Raw genomic sequence first — 25,065 nt, 5'->3', positions numbered from 1 at the left:
TTTATTTCCTCAAGCCACTTGGAATTGGGTTTTAAGAAATAGAAACATTTGGGGCTTCCCTGGTTGCGCAGTGGTTGAGAGTCCGCCTGCCGATGCAGGGGACATGGGTTCGTGCCCTGGTCCGGGAAGATCCCACATGCCACGGAGCGGCTGGGCCCGTGAGCCATGGCCGCTGAGCCTGTGCATCCGGAGCCTGTGCTCCACAACGGGAGAGGCCACAACAGTGAGAGGCCCAAAAAAGAAATAGAAACATTTGTATAAATTATTAACATCAAATACCAACTATCCATAATAGTGATAACATTTGAATAAATTTAAAAGTAATATATAAGCCTCTCGTGAGGCATAATTTTTACTTCCTCTGTGACTTTTAAATCTTTATAAGGATTGCTACATGAAAATTTCAGAGACTCACTACCCTTGTCTGACTCTTTCAAGGTAGATATGTAGTTAGTTATGAAAAATTACTGAAGAGTGACCTTTGAGAGAAAAGAAACCAGGATCTACATAATTCATGAGCTGCAGAGTTCATCTCCAAAAAACCTGGAAATTACCATATTTAGCATACCAAGAAAATGCATTGGGCACATATAGCAAAATGAATTTCCCTGCATCTAAGAGAATGCAATATCTACTTATTTTATAGAAATAAACTAGGATTCCATGCATGCAACAAGAGGTAAGTTCTCTATTCTCTGTAGCAATCGGAACAATTCTAGAGACAATCTCAGGCAGCATGTTTTGTGTGAACTCTCAGCTACACAGTGTAAAGGTTTATAACTAGCAATGTGTGAAAAGACTCAAAGAAAATTATTTCCTGTACTAACTGTATAAATGTACTGCAAATGAAAATTTATCTATAGAAAAAGGTTGAAATAGTGGGACAATCTTCTGTTCTCTTACTCAGCATTACAATTTAGTTTTATTAATATTTATTGAGCACCTAGTATGTGCTAGATACTGAATATAAAAAATGAACATGACATAGCCTCTGCTACCTAGGAACTCAAAGCCTGCTGAGAATTTTCTTCCATTATTCCTAATCTCGTTGAGGAGCCAATGACTTCAATACTGAAAAGGTTATTAAGGAAAGAGCTTTCCCTACCATGGGCCAATCTGGCCTCTGTCTCAATAAACGCATCATAAAACTGATTTATCTGTAGAAGCATAGTTGAAAGGATTGGTTATGTGTAGTCTTATTTCTGTGGTGCAAGGCTAAGTCCTATTCTCTTAGTTGTATTCTTCCATCCCATTTACCCACTATCACCACCAGTACTCTCACTGAAAGTATTCAAAAAACTTTGGAAACTGGGTGCAGGTTATATGTGAACTTCCTGTACTATCTTTATGGTAAATCTATTCTAAAATTTTCTTAAGTTTTTTTTTTTAAACTTAATGTGTGGATAATGAGCTTTTCATGTAGGTATTTTCAATAAATGTTGCCAGCAATTATCAATCAGTCATACAAGAAGCTTAGGACATTGAAAAACAACTTAAAATATTAACATTATTACCTTCTATATTAAGTATTTTTCTGATATGAAAAAAGAAATGAGATTTCTTCTAGAGGCAATTTTTATTTTGATCATTACTTTTCAACACATGTTCAGGGACCACAGGAACCGAAAGACATCAAAGAAGCTTAGTGATCATCTGCTGATGTTTCCCAAGGGATGTGTCATTGACATTTCAGTCAGAACAATTCTCTATAGTACAACAGCGTCCCATGAATTAAAGGATAACTAACATTCTGGCCCCTGCCCTGTAGCACTCTTCAGTTACTGTGACAAACAAACCTAGATATTTCCAAATACCTACTGGAAGGAGGTACCATATGGTACCACTAGCCTGTTCCCTATTTTTGGAATGGGGTAAATAGAAGTCCAGAGAAGTTCTATGGCTTGATTAAGGTCACAAAGGTAGCAAAATTCTAAATAGCAAGCAGGCTTTTCTTAATCAATATTCCTAAGATACATGAATGTTTTCTTAATCCTATAGCATTACATTTAAGGTTTCTGAATTTTTGGTGTTTGGATTTAGTGTGAATTATTAAACCAAATTCTCAAACAAGAAAACTCAAGGGGGGAATTTCCTGGCGGTCTAGTGGTTAGGACTCGGCACTCTCACTGCCGTGGCCTGGGTTCAATCCCTGGTCGGAGAACTAAGATCCTACAAGCTGTGTTGTGCAGCCAAAAGAAAAAAAAAAAGAAAGAAAGAAAAGAAAACTCAAGGCCTCTATGAAATTGGATTTAGTAATTGATTTTGAATTACTAATAGATTTTTTTAAATTTCATCTCTATTAACATAAGCATATACCTCATGACTTTTTTTTGAATTTTATTTATCTTTTATACAGCAGGTTCTTATTAGTTACCTATTTCATGCATATTAGTGTATACATGTCAATCCCAATCTCCCAATTCATCCCACCACCTCCTCCCCCCTCACCACTTTCCTCCCTTGGTGTCCATACATTTGTTCTCTACATCTGTGTCTCTATTTCTGCCCTGCAAACCAGTTCATCTGTACCATTTTTCTAGGTTCCACATATATGCGTTAATATATGATATTTGTTTTTCTCTTTCTGACTTACTTCAGTCTGTATGACAGTCTCTAGATCCATCCACGTCTCTACAAATTACCCAATTTTGTTCCTTTTTATGGCTGAGTAATATTCCATTGTATATATGTACATACATCTTCTTTATCCATTCGTCTGTTGATGGACAAATTTAGATTGCTTCCATGACCTGGCTATTGTAAATAGTGCTGCAATGAACATTGGGGTGCATGTGTCTTTTTGAATTATGGTTTCCTCTGGGTATATGCCCAGTAGTGGGATTGCTGGGTCATATGGTAATTCTATTTAAAAAAAAACAAACAACCCAATCAAAAAATGGACAGAAGACCTAAATAGACATTTCTCCAAAGAAGACATACAGATGGCCAAGAAGCACATGAAAAGCTGCTCAACATCACTAATTAGTAGAGAAATGCAAATCAAAACTACAATGAGGTATCACCTCACACCAGTTGGAATGAGCATCATCAGAAAATCTACAAACAACAAATGCTGGAGAGGGTGTGGAGAAAAGAGAACCCTCTTGCACTGTTGGTGGGAATGTAAATTGATACAGCCACTATGGAGAACAGTATGGGGGTTCCTTACAAAAAACTAAAAATAGAAATACCTCATGACTCTTAAGGACAATTTAAGAAAATAGTTAAAAACTTAAAGCAAGCAATAAGGTAAGTGGTGAAGATGAGAAAGATCTCATTTCTTCCCAGCAGTGCCACAGTACACAAATGACGGCAACAGGATTAGTGGGAACAACCTTCAATTTGGCCATGGACCCAAGAAGAGAATTATATATACCTAAATCTACAGAGAGGAAGGTCAAAGTCAAATCTGCAAATATTGGACTAGCTAGACCACCCCTTATGTAAAGATGATTAAGGAAATTTAAGACCTAGGAAAAGATTCTGAAGGACAAGGGAAAGAAAATATAAACCTGAAGCTCAGAAAAAGGACAAGCCTATGAATTTTGTATACTAATCAAGCAGAAAAACATTTTAGAAAACTCCTTGGAGCTCTCAATCTCATGGAAAAAGACAAAGTAGAACCTCAGGCAGAAGGTTCTATTTATGAGGAACTAGCAATATCAAAGTTATAGAACAATGAACATTTATGTGTTGAAACACAGAGCATCATTTATTAGATACATGTGTATATATAATAAAATCTATTAGAAACAGAAAGAATTGAGAACCACCCCCATAACTTTCCATAGAGGATTTTAATACTTCTCATACTTTGACAGCTCAAAAGGATTTTTTTTTTTAATGCAGAAAGTTTGGATAACCTCATAAATGACGTTGAGTTTAGATAGACAGATATCATAGGAAATTATCCTTTTCAAGAATGCATGAAACAAAAACTAATCAACTACTAGGACACAAAACCTCAACTAAACCTGGGTAGAAATGGTAAAAGCCATATTCTCTGACTACAATGTATCAATAACAGAGCTGTAATTTAATGACAACAGTTTAAACAAAAAGGCTCATCATTGTGGAGAATGGAAAAAACACGTCCTAAATAATTGTTCGGTTAAAAGAAAACCAAAGCTACCGGTAAAGAATATTGAGAACATTTTTAAAAATAAGAACTCGTTCTATTAAAATGTAGAAGACATGGCAAAGTTATATGGAGGCAAATGCATAACCTCTTATACTTAATTATTTAATAGGGAAAAATAATTTAAAAGAACAAGCACTTTAATGAAAATAAAACATAAAATGTTAGAGCAATGAAAATAATAAAGTGGAAACTGAATAAAAAGGTAGTTTGATTTATAAAAGGAAAAGCTGGTCTTTGGGGGAAATTTTTGTTTGGAATAATATCTCTGATATTCCTTATTCTGGTCCAGGAATTAGTGGAAACAAAATATAATTCTGGAAAAATTACTGAGCCTGTCTTTGGTCCCATATTGTTTCCTAGGTACTCAATGGTAATGCAGATTTAGAGTCCAGAAATCACCCTAGGTCATAGATCCAAAAGAAGCTCATGGCTTCCCTAAAACTTGGATTCTACTTTCTTTTCCTCTTTTCAGAGTTTTTAATCCCATAAGTACTACCAGTGAAAAACTGGTGATTCACCCAGTATACAAACATCACCTTCTGTATTTAGCGTAAGTAGATGAATCTATTTATCTGTATCTCCAAGACCAAGCCAGAATCCTCACTGTGTCCTCTACCTCTAGGGCACTGCTCTGGTAGCCCTCTGCTGCCCCCTCTTGGTTCTAAGCAATACTTTCTCAGGAACTGGGACAAATGGCTTAAAGCCTCTGAATAAAACCTCCAAATGTTTCAGAAATACCTGTGTAACCAAACCACACTTGGTGGATATTCACTTTTAGTAATGTAATAAAGTTATAGGTGGTTTTCAGTACTCATAATCCTCACATACAACTAAAGGAAATTTGCCAACTGTAAAAACAGAGTACTTATCTTTAGCAAGTAGTTTCAGAAATTAACTTCAGCTCAAAGTTTTCTAGATAAAAACAGTCAAGGTATAGACATAATAAATATTCCCAGTAAGACAGTGATTCTTTACATTGTCATGTAAATGACAAGCTTTACATTGTCAAAGCTGTCATGAACAGCTTTGAAATCAGATGAAGACTAGTGTCCAGAAGAGTGCCTATTCAGAATACATCCACCAGGACACTGTGAGGAGATCTATTTTCAAGAAAAGACTTGCCTCAGCTGTGGGAAGTGCTGTCTTCAGTTAGCCTTCAGCTGTCAGGCCCTGCAGGAAGCCTTGGCTTGCCTGTCACCATGCCCCTTCTAGAGCCCTATACTGACAACTGATTGATGCTGGGATATAAATGTCTGGTCACCTTAGCCCCACTCGAGCAAGTCAAGAGCTGCCCCATGGAGTCAGCTGAGGCTGCATTGAGTCTCTGCCCATTCTTGTTTCCTTCTCCTTCTTACTGCAGCTATTGATCCCAAGGCACAACCTAATAAACATCCTTATGTTAAACCTCATGTCAGAGTCTTCTTGGGGAACCCAACATGTGACAACTATGAACATCACTGCATAAAGTGTTTCCCCCTCCTTGTGGGAATTATTCACAGGCTACAGGAAGAAGCTTTTATAAGTTCCCAAACTTTTTTGGAGAACTTGGAAACGTATTTAACTTCCATACTCCATTTTATATGTAAACTGCCAAAAGCAGATGACATTCATTGAGATCACGAAGGAGACAGGGGAAACAAGGATCCCTGGAGAGAAGTCTCAAGAGCAGGGGCCCAGGGAAAATAGATCTCAAAAAGCACCAGCAAAACTATACTTCCTGAAAATGGGGGTCATCCTGAAATCAATAAGTAATATTCCTAGTTTATGATCTTTGGTGCAAGGACTAGCTAGATTGAGTTGGCATATCTTTCCTCCTAAGAAGAGGTGGGGCTATAAAAAGAATCATAAAGAAAAGTTATATTTGCAGGAAGCAGCATGACTCTGTGACAGAAGAAGAGAAAGCCCTTGCACTATGAAAACTTGCTAGCTTAAAACTCTACCTTGTCTTCTTCCCCCAAAGGAACCTCTGACAAGTGACCAGTCTAAGAAAACCTAACTCATTCAATGATGAGTAATATTTTAAGAGGACAGAGTTGATTTTTAAAAATTCCCTTGTTTAAAAAAAGTTTTTTCCTCTTCCCCCTTCCATTAGTTAAAAAATATTTGTTGATTCCTTTCACTTCTTTTCCCTTGAAGCAGCCAAGGCCAGTGACACTGGTAGAGCCAAGGAGATTATTGGGGCTGTTGAAGTGGGCAGGGCATAGCTGGGTCAGTAGTTTGATTACATACAGGAAGAATGAACAAGTAAGTAAATTGAGAATAATGGGAACCAGATTTCTCACTATTAGAAAAAGGAGTTACAAATATGGAAAAGCCAAAGGTCAGAATCAGCCCTGTGGTATTGAATTGTAGTTGGAGTTGTCACTACGAATGCATGCTACTTAATATATAGAGGTAGATGTAGAAATAGATATAAATGTTTATGTGTGAATATAGATGGATGGAAAGATAGATAGATAGATAGACATATTTTCTCTGCCTGGTGGGAAAGCCTAGAAGCAATTGCATCCCAGGGGCAGTGAGCAAACCTACTGCTCAGATCTTAGCTTCTAAATAGAATTCTCCACTATATAGAATGAGAGCTACTTGGTGAAATGAAAGAACAATATGAACCTGGAAGATCTTGTGCCAGAAAGTACAGAAGGGCTAAAACGAAAGTGATGGGGAGATGTCAAAAATAAGGTCCAGCCTCGAGGGAGGAACATCCCATTTGCCAAATAAGTAGCAAATTGAGCATCAAAATAAATAATTATATCAATGATCATCAACCCCTTAAATCAATAGAACTCTATAAGCATGTATGTGTATACACATATACATATATCATATGAATACATAAATAAGAGAGGGGCAAGAAAGCTATGACTTCCAGAAGGATGCAACTAGAATGTAGAAAGAATGATGAAATTAGAAAATCACAATTTGGCAACCATGATAGTAAATATATATTGAGGTAAGAATTTCCAATAAATGCTGAAATGAATGGGTAAATAATTATTGAGAACAAGATATTTACATAATCTCAAAATAACTCCTTTCAAAATACTTATTAATTACAAAGAGAAAAACAAAGTTTACAAAGGAGAAACTTCGCAGATACAACTTTAAACAAGTGATAAAAGTTATTATCACTAGTAGTAGGAAAAATTGAATCAAAATCCAGACATGAAAGGCATTCTACAGATTAACTAGACTGCATTCTTCAAAAAATAAAAGGGTCATGAAAGAAAAAGAAAGAATGAGGATGAGTTCCAGAATGGAGGGTAATAAAGAGACATGACAGCTAAAAGCAACATGTAATCCTTCATTGGATCCTGGACCAGATTCTTTTATCTATCTATCTATCTATGTATCTATCTATCTATCTATTATAAAAGATAACATTAGGATAATTGGCAAAATTTGAATGTGCCCTATAGATAGTATTGGAGCAATTAATTTTCTTTATATTATTTTTATATCTTTCCTGTAAATTTGAAATTATTTCAACTAAGAAAGTTTTAAAATGTTGCACTTTTAAAAAGTAAAATATACAAGAAAAATAGTCATAGTGTAGATTTTATCTGTGATCAAACATTCTTCCAAAAAATTAAAAACTTATTAACACTAATCCCTCTAACTAGAAGACCACGAAGCAGAAAGGGGGCATCATGTCTCCCTTATTCTCAATTGATTCAAGCACACTCATTGTTAATTCATGACAAAGAAGACATCAGCAGATGCAGTTGAGTGTTTCAATCCTCAGGCACTCTTCAATCTGCTAAGGATTTCTATCACCACCCTTCAGGTCATAAACCTGAACTTCATCTTCTGCTGAAGATGACTTCAGTCACCGAAGTAACACTGCTTTTGACGTTTCTGCCGTGAAACTAGCCGTCTTTAACCATCTCTGCTCTTTTCTAGCTTTGACTTGGAAACGCATTAACCACTCCTTTGTTGCTTGTTTCTTGTTTGCTGTGTGTGCTTCCCTTGGATCCTAATTTTTTTATTCCAGTCACATACTATTGATTTTATCCAGACTCCAAATTATTCCAGAGCATTTCATGTTGTTTTTATTGCTGATACATCTGCCTTTTACCTAGAGAATAATGCTTTGACATGTTAGTTTGTTCTGATATTTTAACCCAAACCCTTCAAATAAATACTTTATTGATGACTATCTGTTCTATTTTTAAAACAAGATTCTAATTTTCCTTTGGGAAATAATTTTAGTGTGTAAATTCTTACTTAGATCTCTTATTTATATCTCATGTAATAGGTTAATCCAGTTTTCCCATTTTGTCTAATTTTATTCTCAGTGGAAATATAGACCACCTAGTTACCACATTCTAAAAGAGTATATTTTAACAGTGTTTCCCTATACATAATCCATGGGATGTGATGTAGGTTGTCTTTTTTTGTTTCAGAAGATGGAAAGTCCTGAGGTCATATAAATATGAGAAACACTGGCTTAATAGCTTTATCACATCATTTCTCAAAGCCTCTAAAAAATAATGTGTGATGTGAATCTCTAATAGGGAAAGTACCAAACCTGTTTGAAAAAGATCTCTTTATTTTGGCTCCTTTTTTATTTCAGGACTCCTTCTTTCAACAGAAACAAATAAAATCCCTCTTCCTGTAATTGGCTACCTGAAGTTCTCCCACTTACTGACTGAGTAGCCTTGGACAAGTCATTTGATTTCTCCAGGCTTCAGATTCCTTATCTGTAAAATAGAAATATTAATAATATTTTTCCTGATGGAGTTGCAATGAGGATTAAATGAATTAACACATATAAATATTTATAATAATGGTTTGCATACAATACAGGTTTTAGATTAATATATGATTATTATTGTTATTATTATGATTGATGACAATGTTAAAAGTCATATAGAGGAAAAGCAGCTATATGATTACTTTTACTACCCTGGAATAAATGTCTGTGTTTCTAAATCAAATACAAAACCGAGGAACTAACTTGTAAAATAATCAATTAAAATATTCTTGTTGGCTTTTACTTTTTTAAAAAATTAATTTATTTATTTATTTTTGGCTGAGTTGGGTCTTTGTTGCTGCGTGCGGGCTTTCTCTAGTTGCGGCAAGTGGTGTGGTGCACGGGCTTCTCATTGTGGTGGCTTCTCTTGTTGCAGAGCACAGGCTCTAGGTGTGCAGGCTTCAGTACTTGTGGCCCGCAGGCTCAGTAGTTGCAGCTCATGGGCTCTAGAGTAGTTGTGGTGCACGGGCTCAGTTGCTCCGCAGTATGTGGGATCTTCCAGGCCCAGGGTTCGAACCTGTGTCCCTTACATTGGCAGGCAGATTCCTAACCACTGTGCCACCAGGGAAGCCCAGATTTTTACTTTCGAAATGGAATATCATCCATTAGTGTCAGCTCTCTTAATTTGGTTCTCATGTTTTAAAAGTAAATATGGGGTCTTCCCTGGTGGCGCAGTGGTTGAGAGTCCGCCTGCTGATGCAGGGGACACGGGTTCGTGCCCCGGTCCAGGAAGATCCCACATGCCGCGGAGTGGCTAGGCCCGTGAGCCACGGCCGCTGAGCCTGCGCGTCCGGAGCCTGTGCTCCTCAACGGGAGAGGCCACAACAGTGAGAGGCCGGCGTACCGCAAAAATAAAAAAATTTTAAAAAAAATGTAAATATGTGTTACAAAATAAAAAGTCATTAATGGACAAAATATTACCTCTAATAATTCAAGCACTGCCTAGAGTATTAAGAAAAAACAAATCTGATTATAATTTAAAACCAATGTCAGAATGGTAAGATTTTAAAGTGCATCTATTGTATTCAATTACTTTGCATTGGACAGGACTAAACCTTACTACTGCAAACAGATAATATACACAATCTCTTTTAAACTGCAGCCTATTTTGTACTCTATATATTTCTCCCCTACCCCAGGACATACCAAAAACCTTATAAAATAAGTCAGGGTTCTTTAATCTTAAATATACTAACCCAACTTTCAAGTGTTTTAATGTATAATTTCAAGATAAAATTTGAATATCTATATAGAATAAAACTCTTATTTGAAACTGAAATTCTAATTCAAAGATAAATATATATAGAATCAACATTTTATTTCTAGAAGAAATAGTTCTACTATTTCTCACTGTTCTTACTGTTCTACTTTCTCAGACAAAACATTGGTTTTATTTATATAAAAGTTACCATATTTTTTGGTTGGCATAAATAATGCCCACACAAATCTTTCAAGGATTATAATGTCTGCTTTTTATGAAGCCTACATTCTGTCTTTAAATAAAAAAGAAAGGTCAAGCTGTAGAAGTCAAAAGAATTTATGACGTTCCCTTACCAGTGCCTACAGAAGAGGATATTATTGAGGAAACAATGAAGAGCTCTTAAAGAATCAAAAATCAACCCGTTTGCAATTAACATTGGCTGCAGGCAATTTTGGAAGAGGCAGTATATGCAATAGAAAATTTTTATTTTTACTTGTAAGTAAATACCAATTTAAAAATTGTCTGTGAGTTTTGGGAACAGCAAATGACAAACAAGATGTACCTATAATATGGAATTATTTGTAATCACACTATGGGTAAAGTGTTTTACTTTTCATTCACTTACATAACATTCACAATCATGCTTTATTTTTTCAGTTCAGTTTGTTTTTTTGCTTCTCTCTTCAATGACTTGAAAGCATCTCATGAATTAAGCAACCATACTTTCTGAAAGATTTGCTTCCTTCTCCACATCTCTTTAATCCCAATTTTCTAAGTCAAGGCTGATACCTGCTGAAATAGCGGACGATTTGAACACTGTGAACCTTTAAATTGACTTAATATTTCTAAAAGCTAAGAGGAAAAGTTTTTAAATTCTTCAAGGCTGCAAGGATTTTCTTAGTTAAAATTCGTGGCATCTCACGTTCCTGGCTTTCTAAATGTTACAATTTGTGGCAATTCAAATTTCTGGCTTTCTCAATTAAATTCTAAGACAAATCATAGATTCAAATTTTGTTTCCAAGGTAGTCACTTGTTCTACTCACTTAGGTACAGAAGAGGGCAAATGTTTTCAGGTCCCATTCATGTCCCATTCATTAGACAAGTGAAGTTTTGTTGAGATATTTTATCATAATATACCACACTCATTACCCTTTCTATCACTGAGGATGAACAAAATAGAAAATGAAAATTTGCTTTGTGAGCTAGAGTTTAATTTAATACTGCTTTGTATTGTAGGGGAGCAGAACTTGCCATCCCCAAATATCTCTTTAGCATTCAGATTATTTCTTGCTAAAAATAATCAAGGCCCAAAAAACTCAGGAAGAAACTTTGACCTTTCCCCTAACTGCCTAAAGAATTTAGAGGGTTAATTACAAGAATAGAGCTATTACCAGAGATGTCTGCAATGAACATAGGCTAGGTATTGTGGGGAAAACTTAGAGATCAGAGACTCTGTGTCCTATTGTCTCTGTGCGGCCCAGCAAACATTTGTTTACCAAACTTTTGATTTGCCATCTCCATGTGAATTGCCTTCCTCCCCTTTGAAGTCCCAAGCCACCACCCCCAACATCTTCTTTTGTCTTTAGCTGAAGATAGTACTTAAGGTGAGGGTTTTAGTCATTTTGACAAGTCACTCAGTTTTTCTGGGTCTCACCCAAGGGTGTATGTTATTAAAATTTTGTTTGATTTTTCTCTGGTTAATCTATCTCATGTTAATTTAATTCTTTGACCAGCCCCAAGAACCTGGAAGGGTAGAGAAACCTTTCTTCCTCCCCAACAGCATTAAAGCCCTTCTATTTTACTGGAATTTGGGGGGATGGGATAGGAAGTAGGAAGAAAACTCTAGGAGATTTTCTCAACGGTTAATGTCACAGATTGCTTATCTCTAAATTTGTTAATATTGTGAGATTTAATAATAGCTATTTATTTAAGACTATCAATGTACTTGCTCGATTTTTTTCATAGAAAATAATAATCAATCTGGGAAAAAATAAACATGATTTCCAGATTTTAGTAACTTAGATTATTTTCCAAGAAAATAATTTTGAAAGACATAAGAAATTTTTCATCTCCTAAAGAGATATTTTCACTGCAAGAGTAAGAGAAGGCAAAAAGGGACCCTAAGTAAGTACTTAGTGTCATCCAAATCCACCTTCTCTTATCTCCCCCTGCCATCAAGTTCACTCTTAAATTCACTCATTTATAAGTGTTTATCGAATGTATATTATATGTAGATGCATGATGAGTACTATCAGACATATAAAATAAAACTATCAGAGCATATAAAATAATCTATGACCTTATGTAATTTATACTATAGTGGGGTATTCAAGCAGGGAAACAGAACTAAAAGGAATAGTCAAGTTCATATCACACCAGCTCTGTAATTCATTAATTAATTCAGCAAACATTTACTTAAACATACCTACTATGTAAAGGGCATGTTTTCATTTTGCAAGTACAGTAAATTGCTTAGGTATTGTGTGATTAACTGCTGTGTATAGTGTTTGGGACATGGTGAAGGCTACACATTACTTAAATGTGTAACGGTATGCTTCTCCAGAGAAGACCTTAAAAAACAAGCCAGAAGCTTCATTAAAATTTTCAAGTATATATTTTGCAAATGTGTTATTTATTTCTGAATAATATTGAAATCTTTTCTTAAAAGTTATTTTCCACAGACAAAAATTATGTAAAGATTAAGGAGAATAAAAAACTCATTAACCAGACAATGACATACTCTGCAGTTATTGCCAAAATCACAGTATGTGTAGTAGGTTGAATAATGGCCCCTACAAAAAAGGCCACATCCTAATTTCCAGAACTTGTGAGTATGTTACCTTACAAGGCAAAGGGGATTTTTCAGGTATGATTAAGTTTATAATCTGGAAATAGAAAATTAGCCTAGATTATCCAGTTGGGCCCAACATAATCACAAGAATCATTATAAAATAAAGGGAGAGTCAGAGAGAGAAATATGACAACACAGTAGAAGTTGAAGTGATGAGGGATTGTAAGCCAAGGAAAATGGACAACCTCCAGAAGTTAGAAAAGGCAAGGCAATGGATTCTCCCCAAAGCTTCCAGAAAGAACACAGTCCTACCAACACCTTGATTTTAGCCCAGTGAGACCTATTTTGGACTTCTGACCTTCAAAACTATAAGATAATAAATTTGTGTTCCTTTACACCACTAAGTTTGTGGTAATTTGTTACAGCAGCCATAGGAAAATAATACAGCACCTTCTTGAGCATTTACTTTGTGCCACTACACATATTAGACATATTATATCTTTTAATCATCATAAGAGCCCTATAAAGTAATACTCAAATTTTCTGTGTTTCACAAATGAGGGAACCAAGGTAAAACTGTTTAAGCAGTTTGCTCAAGAGACTGAACCCTTGGATTCCCTGGTGGCGCAGTGGTTGAGAGTCTGCCTGCCGATGCAGGGGACACGGGCTTGTGCCCTGGTCCAGGAGGATCCCACATGCCGCGGAGCGGCTGGGCCCGTGAGCCATGGCAGCTGAGCCTGCGCGTCAGGAGCCTGTGCTCTGCAGCGGGAGAGGCCACAACAGTGAGAGGCCCGCGTACCGCAAAAAAAAAAAAAAAGAGACTGAACCCTTAATCATCATTAAATTTCCTCATGATCAAGCAAGGAAATACATACATATGAAGCAGGATATCAACCTAGTAGCAATTTTATGATTGAAGTGTTTTACCAAAGTGCTGATAGTTTCCTTAGATTTTATTTTGTACCTTGACAAAAATTCTGTAAGCATACACTACTAAAGATTTGAGTGATTGCTTGAGTTTCATGATAAACATGTTGGTTTTGTTTATTCTTGATGGCAGTACTCCATTTCTAATGTTTTCCATTTGTTTCACTCCTAGGAATTTGATGAGATATCTGCCACTGTCTCTCTATCTCTCTCAGAAATGGACCAAGACCCCCTAAACACCACCATATGGAAATGATAGTTGAACAGCTTAAGGTAGAGTGGTTTATCTAATCAAGGCTAGATTAGGGACGGTAGAGCAGGTAATTGTTTAAAAATAACATAGAAGTATTGGAGCAGTGTGATAGAGGTATCGATTTTTTGTCACAGAAGTCTTAACTGCTTTCTTTGTTTAAAACTCACTCTTCTACAAGTAAAATATCAAAAAATATTCTCTCTATATATATTGGTAAACTGTTTAAGCACCATGCACTTAGTCAAACATTACATAAAACACATGTTTACCTTCTATTTTTCACACACAGATAAAGATAAAGATGGCAACTGGGGCTTCTCTGGTGGCACAGAGGTTAAGAATCCACCTGCCAATTCAGGGGACACGGTTCAAGCCCTGGTCCGGGAAGATGCCACATGCTGCGGAGCAATTAAGCCCATGCACCACAACTACTCTAGAGCCCACAAGCTACAACTGCTGAGCCCGTGGGCCACAACTACTGAAGCCTGTGTGCCTATAGCCCGTGTTCTGCAACTGCAACAAGAGAAGACACCGCAATGAGAAGCCCACGCACGTCAACAAAGAGTAGCCCCTGCTCGCCGCAACTAGAGAAAGCCCACGCACAGCAATGAAGACCCAACGCAGCCAAAAATTAAATAAATAAAGATGGCAACTGTAAGCATATTAGAACCTATTATTTATAACTAATTATCATGCAACATAATTTTTATTATTCCTATCAATACACATATATTTAACTAGTTTTATTATATCTTTTATTTGGTTGAACAATAAAATGTGTTCTTTTATATTTATTCTTTATAGTAAATGAAGAATAGTATGCAGTCTATGTAGTACTACCTTTTCCTCAAAACAAAGCAAAAACAATTTTTTAAAAAAATCATATGATACTCTTTTTTATGTGCTTGTTTTTACTTCCAAAAGGTTTATAGAGTAAACAACCAAATTCAGTGCAGTTTTGCTCATGCACAACTGAGGAAAATATATGTCAGATTTATATTGCTAAATGTCAGAGATACATTTCCCAAGGGGCTAAAAGCAAAACACTGTACCCTTAAACTTAACATTAAGATATATGATTCTAGATTGTATGAAAGTATACTTACCTTTAAAATTTTACTAAAAAGCTGAATTTTCCAGTTATTTATTTATTGCAGAAAGAATAATAGAATTTCTTTCTTACACTACAGAATGAGAATTGTCAGCTAAGATAAAATTGCAATAATTATTGCTGATGAGGATACAAAAGACAGAAATAACACTACTTGCTGACAGATCACAGGTGGAGCATGGGTTACTGGAAGCAACAAAAATTACATTTCCATTGAACAGCAAATGGACTTGCTATGGAGATCGCTAAGAAATAAATAGATCCACTTGTAATCTTATTCACACAAATCTATATTCCCTGGACTGAATTGCTACTTTTTATAGTTATGAACAATTATTTGTCAAACTTTCTAAAAACTTTAAATTCTAGTTGAATTTATGTTCAGGAGTGTGATGTTACTGATCACATATCAGTTACCGATATTTTCAGGGTTTTTTTTGTAAATAATACATTTATTCATTCAACTAACTTTATTGATTGCCTATCAAAGGCCTAACGTTTTTTTAGCCTGAGGATACAAAAATGCCTAAGACACACTCACTTTCCTCAAGAAGCTTAGGATGGTTTGGGAGGTTAATAAAATACAACAGACAATACAATGAGGTAAATGCACTCTTGCAAAAATGCATAGGTTACATAGAGAGTAGTTAAGTCATCACACTTAATGTTAGGAATTAGTCAAGGAAAGAAGGGGAGGCTGTCAGGGAAATGCCATAAAGGAGATGCACCTAAGCTGAGTTTTAGTGGATGAATCGGTACCAGCTAGATACAAGCATTTATGGGGAATGGTGCTGAGAATATTTCATGTAGAATTATATACATGAGCAAAGACAGAAAGATAAGAAAGTTCATGGCATGTTGGGTAAATTCCTAGTAACATGGAGTGATCGATGAAATGCAAGTTATAATACTGGGCTTCCAGTCTCAAGATGGAAGTGGAAGTTGGCATTTTCCCTATTCTATTCCTTGAAATCATCCAAAAGGAATGAGGAGAAAGAAAACAAAACTACACAATCTCATTTTTAGCAAAATTAGGGAATAGCTAAATCCTAGATGAAATTGGAGGAAAGGCTGACATAAATTACTGGAGATAAAATAATAGTACATTTAGGAGGAAGCAAAGAGGGTTTGCCTTGGTTGTAGATCCCCAATAGAACCAGCAAAATCCACTTCTCAATGGGAAAGAGTACACTTGGAGGTGAAAACCTCAATTCCTTATTTGCAATCATTAAAATCATTGGTAGACAATGTTGCAGTGCTTCTCTGGACCTAATTTGGGTTTGAAAAGCAGAGGTAGGGTTAACTGAAGCATCATGAAAATAAGTTCATTTAGGAAGGAAGGACTCTATGGTAGTAGAATAAAAGAGGAAACAGGAGAAATAAAAAAACTTTGGTGGGGCAGTAAGGAGTGGGAAAAATTTCACTGGCTAAGGAGAAATGAAATAAAAATGACACAGCTGCACGCCCGCCCCCCAAAATATCCAAGGTCAAAAGGAAATTTTCAGATAGATAGAACATGGTGCTAGGTATTTCTCCATATGAATCTCCTTTAATTACCAAGTCTAGGATGAAACTCACCATTTAAAGATGAAATATTAAAATAGTATGAGCACAAGATCTATATAAGGATATTATGAGGAATAAGGAGAAAAGAAATAAGAAAAACAAATGGCAGATGGTGATCATGGACGAGAAAAGCAATGTGGTAGAGCAAATAAAATAGATAACCATGATCTTAAACAAGCAAATCGACTTCTATGAAGTATTGAATAAGTGAAAATAGACATAAGAACGTAGTGAAGAGATGGGGAAAGTGTAGGAAGAGAGAAATTGTGAATTGGCAGAGGTCAGACACTAAGTGGAAGAAACTGAACAAAATAAAATAGAAATAAAGTTGACCCTTGGACAACACAGGTTTGAACTGTGCAGGTTGACTTATATGCAGATATTTTTCAATAGTAAATAGTAGAGCACTACATGTTCCATCGATGGTTGTATCATGAATGTGGAGGAACAGCACATATGGAAGGCCAACTATAAATTTTACACAGATTAACCCCTGCGCTGTTCAAGGATCAACTGTAAAGAATTTAAAAGGCTATGAAAGAAGATAATATGTATGAAAGATAGGCAAAAGAGAGTCAATATATAAATAATTGGTGTTTCTATAAAAATAATAGAAATAATTAAAGATACAATTCAAGGCAACTTTCCTGGAAAAAAAACACCTTAAATTTGCTCATGAAAGGGTTCCTCATACTTCACGGAAACTTGACTCAGAGTGTTTAATACTAAGATATATCCTAGTAAAGTTACTGGACTTGAAATTAAGAAAATTGACAGCTAATTTGAGGTGGAACTAGCATTTAAGCACTGGCAGCCTTACTTCAGGTTTAAGCATTTCTCTCAAACATTTCTCTCAACTGCCATTCAATCCAAGGCTTTTCTGTATGGAGATACAATGGGAAAAGTCCATCTTTTGGATTCCATTTGTAAAAGCTACTTCTTAAAGCGTAATTTCCATGTATCATTATGTTAACCAATTCTGTTCATGTTTTTTCTCTCTTACTAAAGACTACTGTTTGATATTGCTGTCCAACCATGCCTGGATGAAAGCATACCATAGAAAAAGGAGTACACTTTTATATGTAGCTGGATGAGTATTTCTGGGAAGGAGAAATGTGCATTTATATTAATCGTACTGGAAATGTTCTTTCCATGGCAGAGAAACTAGATGGAGAGAGCTCTGCTCTCAGCCCAATAGCCCCTGACAGGATTTCAAAAACTGGATGATCCCCCAAAAACTGAACTCTACTATACAATATAAATAAGACGGGCCAATTGAGGCAGGAAATTCCCTTTGAGAGATGTCAATGGAAGATGGTTTCTGGTTGGCTCACACATGAGCTTCGTCTAACACCAGATCTTTAAAGAAGATAGGACTGTTTCTGGAGGAAGACAGATCTATGAGCAATATGGCAGAGTTCGTGGAAGCGAGGCCAAGCTATACCAGAAACAAGTTTGGGGAAAACAATAGAAGAAATGACACAACTGGATGCTACCAACAGCTACACATAGGATTTTTGCAGGTGATGCAGAATGGGTTCCATATATGAAGACTGGGGTACTAGGAAATACTGCGATGCTTTATGAAGAAATTAGGACCTTACCAGTTAATTATTGGGTTGAGTAAAACAGGGTAGGGAAAGTGTGGAAGGGTGTCCACACTTTTGTTCTAACTGTTTTTGGAGTTAAAGCAAATCTTCAAGAAAGGAAAGACTGTGAAAAAAAAGAGTACCCAAAGTTCTTGATCATTCAGCAAAAAGAGAACAAGAAGAGATCACCTTTATGTAAGAATTTGCAGAAGTGTTATATGGGGTAACAGAGAATACAGGTAGTGGAATGAGGTGTGGAGAGCTGAGCGAGAATCAACAAGCACTGTCTGGAATTATTTGAAATCAGGCTGCCTAAAGTGTCAAGGACTTCCTGGGAGCACCCTATTGTTACAATTAACTCTGGAGGGGAGAAAGCTAAGGCCATAGAAACTTATCAGATGATAAGTTGGTTAAAACAGATTATGGATTATTTGGAATGCTTGAAAATCAAATCTGGTGCATTTCATACATATAAAAATAGCAGTATGATAGCCTAAATAATTATAAGAATTTAACATTTACCCTTCATTGAAGTCTATTGGATTTGATTTTTATACAAAATATTAATTAGATGAAACAGATTCAATACCTGAAGTAAATGTACAGGCTTAAAACCACTTTATCCTGAAATAGCTTAATAATTTATCCAAAGAAAAGTATGTTTTGCTTGTTTGTTTAGCTTGAACTGGATCACCTGGACAACTGCCTCAATTTTTTCTCTCAGCATTTAGATACGTGTTGTCCAATATGTGAGCTATTGAACTCTTATAATATGGCTGATCTGAATTGAGATGCGCTGTAAGTTATAATACAAACCAGACTTAGAAGACTTATGAAAAATAATGTAAAACATGTTATTAATAATTTTTATATTAATGTCATGTTGAAATGATAATATTTTGGATGTATTGGGTTAAATGTATTGTTAAAATTAATTTCATCTTTCTTTTTCTTTTTAATGTGGCTACAAGAAAATTTTAAATTACGGATGCACTGTATATTTTTATTGCACAGTACTGATTTAGACATTACCTTCATAACATATTTAATAAGAATTCAAAAATCTGATGAATGTCCCAACAGAAATAGTTGGCTCTTTTCTGTAGCATAATAAATAACAGTTTTGGGTAAATGAATGCTTGGTTTTAATATTTTAATATATCTTCAATATAGTAACATTATACTTGATCAGTTTCTATGTGCGATCAGTAAATACTAAACATATTTCAGCTAACTGCCCTTGAGAGGCAAAATGTTTTAGAATGCCGCTAATGTTTCTTCAAGTAGTCACTATCAATGATTATAAAACATTAAACATTAGAAACATTTGAATTCTCTATCCACTTCATTATTTACATTGTGAATATTTGCTTTTTGTTCCTAAATTTACGTATGTTCTGCCTGAAATAAATATTCTATTTTTGTAGTCATCTACTTCACTGGCATAAACACCTGATTGTCCATGAGAATTACTGGCTTAGATTTGGGCAAAAAAAAGAAAATCTGTGTGGAAAGAAAAAGATTCATTTATATTTTTATGTTTTTTTGTGTTTTGCAGTACACGAGCCTCTCACTGCTGTGGCCTCTCCCGCTGCGGAGCACAGGCTCAGCGGCCATGGCTCACAGGCCCAGCCGCTCCGCGGCATGTGGGACCCTCCCGGACCAGGGCACGAACCCGTGTCCCCTGCACTGGCAGGTGGACTCCCAACCACTGTGCCACCAGGGAAGCCCCATTTATATTTTTAATATTAAGTTAATAGTTTAGGAGAGTGTGCCTTTAACATTATTACTATCATGATTTTAAATATCAAGATCACTGAAAAAAGCCTATCTTAAATCAGGATATGGTCTCTTCCAATTCTAAGTTTATACTGACCTCTATAGGCTATTATGTCCTAATCTATTTCTGGCTTATTCTTAAAGAACATATGGTGAAATATTTAAAAATGTTTACATTTAGGATTAGTCATAAAATACTTTTTATAGGCCTTTTTTCTCCTTATAAATGCACAATTTTACTCATCCTTTAAGACAATTTAATTCGAGGGCCCAAGGTGTTTTATCCCTCAATAGTTTCAGTGTTGGTCTACTGAGGACAGGGGAACTAAATAACAAAATCCCTAATTTACAGTGAAATATGACCTGATTATTTTCCATTAAAAATCTGTTCTATTTTCACAATGTTTCATAGCTATAGCCCATTAAGAAATTAGCTTTAAAGTTGATACAGAAATTTGTATAAAGGCAGGAAAACCTTGGGACCAAAGGTAAGTCTGATATCAGTTAACCTTGATGGAAGGACACTAATTCTAGGTTAAACTGGGAACTTTTAAAGTGTTGTGCAAGATACTAAACCATTTCCTTATGGATATGGGTGAGGAATTACAGGAGAGGGTGAAAGGTTACAGACCGCTGGCTTCTGGGCACAGGCATCTCCAGTAACATTTAGTGAGGAAGGAATTTTCTGCGGATGATCACTAGACAATATAGAGAGGAGCATGGCAGCAGCAACCAGCCAAGGCAGCAGTGGAAATTGTCCCATAGGTCATCATTGGTTATCTACAACAGGAACTCTATATACTCCACATGCTTCCTTAAATTGCCAGCACCTGAATGAGATACTGAACTAATTTCTTCCCAGTCTATACATAGATAGTAAGAAACGGAAAACCTCCACCTCTTAAAAGAAGAGTCTCGGGCTTCCCTCGTGGTGCAGTGGTTGAGAATCTGCCTGCCAATGCAGGGGACACGGGTTCGAGCCCTGGTCTGGGAAGATCCCACATGCCGCGGAGCAACTGGGCCCGTGAGCCACAACTACTGAGCCTGCGCGTCTGGAGCCTGTGCTCCGCAACAAGAGAGGCCGCGACAGTGAGAGGCCCGCGCACCGCGATGAAGAGTGGCCCTCGCTCACCGCAACTGGAGAAAGCCCTTGCACAGAAACGAGGACCCAACACAGCCAAAAATAAATAAATAAAATTTAAAAGAAAAAAACTTTCTTAAAAAAAAAAAAAAGAAGAATTTCAACAGTGTTAATTATCAGGGAGCAGAAACTACAGCAGCTCAGCAGTAAGTATGAGGTAGGCTCCAAAAGGTACAATGCCATGAAGTCCAGAATGTCGGTTCTATATTACTCTGTAATAATAAACACTCAAGAAGGAGTAGTGCATGACTATGAGATATCTATAACTAATGTTTAGAAAGACCTTTCATTATTCATGCTTATTCTGGAGGAAAAAGTCAGTCATGGACTATGCTTTATCAATTTAATATGAAGCCTGACTACTTTTGTTTTTCTTAAACTTGTACTTTAATATAATCTGAGAAATAGGGATAATCGAATGGTCTCCTTCCAGATCAGATAGTAATTTCCAGAGTATTATAGAGCAAAGATGTGTTTTGATCCTTTTTATGACTTGAAAATAGGCATGGATTGCCAGAAAAAATATTAAGTATTTTCCTTTACACTGAAGATATGGTTTTATTGCCATACAGGTAAATTCTGAAACCAAAATTATTATTTGGGTAGATACTCTCACAATACTAATGACTGATAGTCAATAAGCCTAAATTTCAGAGTAACTTATTTAGTTACATTAGGGTAAATTTTGTGCCCAGTTCATCCTGGGGATTACACTGGTCTAAGCTGATTTTTATTAATGTATTATTGAAACATTTACTATTAACAGGATAAACTTGGTAACCCTGCTTTACATTTTTCTCAGGCTAAAATTATCACAATCATGCTCTACTTGGGAGCTTTGATTCTTTGTTCATCCATAAGTGAGAATGAGCCCAGAATGTTTCCTGAGGAAAATCTTAAGCCTGCCTATAGTATTCCAGAATTCTCTCAGCCCACTCCTGTGCATGTCTATTCTGACCTGTGTCTTGGTCTTACTCCTGAATTTCCCTGAGACTATTAATTTTAAATTCCATTTATTTTAATGCCAAAGTTTATATCTTGTCTTTAATTGGCAACATAGAGCATGCTCACATTCTTGCCAAAGAATATAACCTTGAGCTCTCTAATGCTCAAAAAGATCTAATCTTTTGATCTAATGACCAAAAGCTCAGTTATGAAAAATGATATTTTAGGAGGATTGCCAGAAGGCTCTGCAGTCCATCCTTTCCTCCATCAGCATATCTTAAACTATCTTCCACAGAATATTAATTATGATAGATATTAATACATGTTTCTTGGAAAAGAAAAAAGGGTTTTTAAAAGTCAAATGTTTCAAGTGTTAACATGCAACACCAATCACAAGAATATAATACGCAGTACCACCCAAACATATTTGAAATATTTTCGGGGGTGGATACCTATTAGCATTTCTAATATTTTTGGAAATTGCCCACTTGAGATCTTCTAAAGTTGATCCCTGAATCAGGTCACACCATAGGAGAAATGAGCAATTAGCATTTTTTAAAACTCCTAATTTACTTATTTTTACTGATTTGTGCTTTGGCATTATGACTTTGACTTGTACTATAAGAAGTAGCCTGGAGAAACTGCTCCTACTGAATTGCTGATTTGTACTGAAAACATGTTTTGGGTTATCGTCGAACACAAATCTAAAAAAGCCATCATTTTAACTCTTTCACTGTTGGCAAGGAGACAATCTGTTAATTATAACTAATAATTCTTTCTTTGCTTTACTATTGGTTTACAACTAATGGTTATATTGTCCCTTAGTGGGTATCACAATAATTAGGAGTAGATAATTCTGACAGTTAGTGAGTGGAGGTTAGTAATACTAACAAATCTGTCTCATAAAGCATAATCTCACATAATAAAGTACTGTCCAATCTAAAATGCAAATAATGTCTCTTTGAGAAACTCTAGCCGCTAAGAAGCTTATAGTCAAATTTATCACACACCTCTAAAATATGATCAAACTCTTATGATTACTGAGGCTATATAATTTATTATCCAAACTTGACAACTTGACTCTAAAATATATATATATATATATATATATATATATATATATATATATATATATAAAGCATCAAGAACAGCCAAAACAAGTATGAAGAGTAAGGTATAGAAACCCTTCCAGATATCAAGACTTACTTTAAAGCAACTATAATTAAAACCACGTATTTAGAGACGCAACTATAAAACTATGTGTTAGTAAACTATGTATAGATGGACAACTCAATCCATAAAATAGAATAGAGTTCAGAAACAGACACATGTGTATGAAATGTGACATATGACGGCAATGGTATTGCTGCCATATGAGATGAGAGAGAAAGGATTATTATTCTAAAATTCATACTAGAACAATTGGTTATCCATAAGAAAAACTAGAATACAGGTGGACCTAGTGGTATGTTGGTGCTAGATCAAACCGACCAGTTGCTAAATAAATAGTCAAGAATTTCACAAGTGTATTGTTAAAACAATGGTAGATGGGAATCAGCCACAGTGGGAGTATTTATACTGGAAATCTGCAAATGCTACATATCGGGGCTATTTTTCCCCCCCTGGAGAGGCAGTTTACCATCACATCATTGCCTGGATTTACACCTCATACCATACACAAAAATCAGCTCTAAGTGGATTAAAAACCTAAGTGTTTAAGAGCAAAACATTAAAACTAGAAGAAAATATACAAAGGAAAATATCTCTAAAATCTTGGTACTAGTAAGCAGTTCTAAACAACAAAATCATGTAACTTAAGGATCAAGTTTGTCAAATTTGACTACATTATAGTCAATTTTAAACTACGCTAAGGTGTCATCAAAGGACACCACAAAAAAGTGAAAGAATAAGTCCAGACTGGGAGATGTAATTGCTCCACACATAACAAAGAATTTGTATCCAAAAATATATTAAAACCATCTACAAATCAATAAAGTATAGATGGATAACCCAACTGATAAATGGACAAAAAACTTGAAAAGGCACTTTATTCAGAAGATGATGTTGCAATGGTCAATAACAAAAGTTCTCAATCTTACTAGTTATCAGGGAAATGCAAATTGATAGTATAATGAGACATTTCACTTCTCTCATGTTAGCTGAAGTGTGACAAACCCAAGTGCTGAGAAAGATGTGGAGCAATTCTCATACACTGCTAGAGAAAGTGTACATTGGTAAAACCACTTTGAAGAGCAATTTGCAACAGTCAATAAATTGAAGACATTGTAGCAAGATTGCTAGTTGGTCCCTAACATTCATTCGTTATGATCATCTCTTGGTGGAGGGGGAGGAGCAATTCTATTTGTAATGTTTTATTTCTTGAAGACAGGGGAAAGTTCATGGTTATGACGTTATTCTCTTTACCTTTCTGTAGGTCAAAATATTTCAAATTTTAAAGATGTTTGTATTAATAGCTTATTGGGTGATACTTCACTTTCTTACACTTTGCATTTAATTGCCCATTAGGCATCCAGATGAATCCCCTTACGGAGATGAAAATGTGGATCTGCCCCTCTGTCTTGGAACTCTGTACTACTTGCACGCCACTCCTTCTTAACTGGATTTGGTACGTCTTCTGATCTCCCATAATTGTAGAGTCCCTAAAATGCCTTCCCAAGGATTGTGATAAATCAAACTTGTGTAGAAGCTATGATCTTTATAGTGGAGATACCACTTTATTTTTGGATTGCATACAAGAGGTCAATCTCATATAAATAACTATAAGCCTACCTGAGGAAAAGACACAGCTCTGCAGTCATAAATTGCAACTGAGTAGCTCTCTAGATGATCAATTAAGATTAACTG

The 25,065-nt window shown here is 35.7% G+C and overlaps 1 long non-coding RNA gene across 2 annotated transcripts in view; it reads left to right on the top strand.

Annotated features, from left to right (window-relative positions):
• The window catches only part of LOC132593391 (uncharacterized), a 72,693-nt gene extending 47,863 nt beyond the window's left edge, over positions 1–24,830 (top strand). The window contains exons 3-5 of one of the 2 annotated variants that reach the window (XR_009558836.1): positions 13,989–14,089; positions 14,359–14,723; positions 24,727–24,830. This is a non-coding gene — a long non-coding RNA (uncharacterized lncRNA). Of the gene's footprint in view, positions 1–13,988; positions 14,090–14,358; positions 14,724–17,754; positions 19,818–24,726 lie in introns of those variants that run through there. The other variant, XR_009558835.1, reaches the window with a different exon arrangement.
• Positions 24,831–25,065: the final 235 nt, after the last annotated feature.

This window comes from Globicephala melas, chromosome 14 (assembly GCF_963455315.2).
Source record: "Globicephala melas chromosome 14, mGloMel1.2, whole genome shotgun sequence".
Taxonomy (NCBI): Eukaryota; Metazoa; Chordata; class Mammalia; order Artiodactyla; family Delphinidae; genus Globicephala; species Globicephala melas.
Note: the sequence above shows the minus strand (reverse complement) of the source record. Positions and strands in the feature narration are given on the sequence as shown.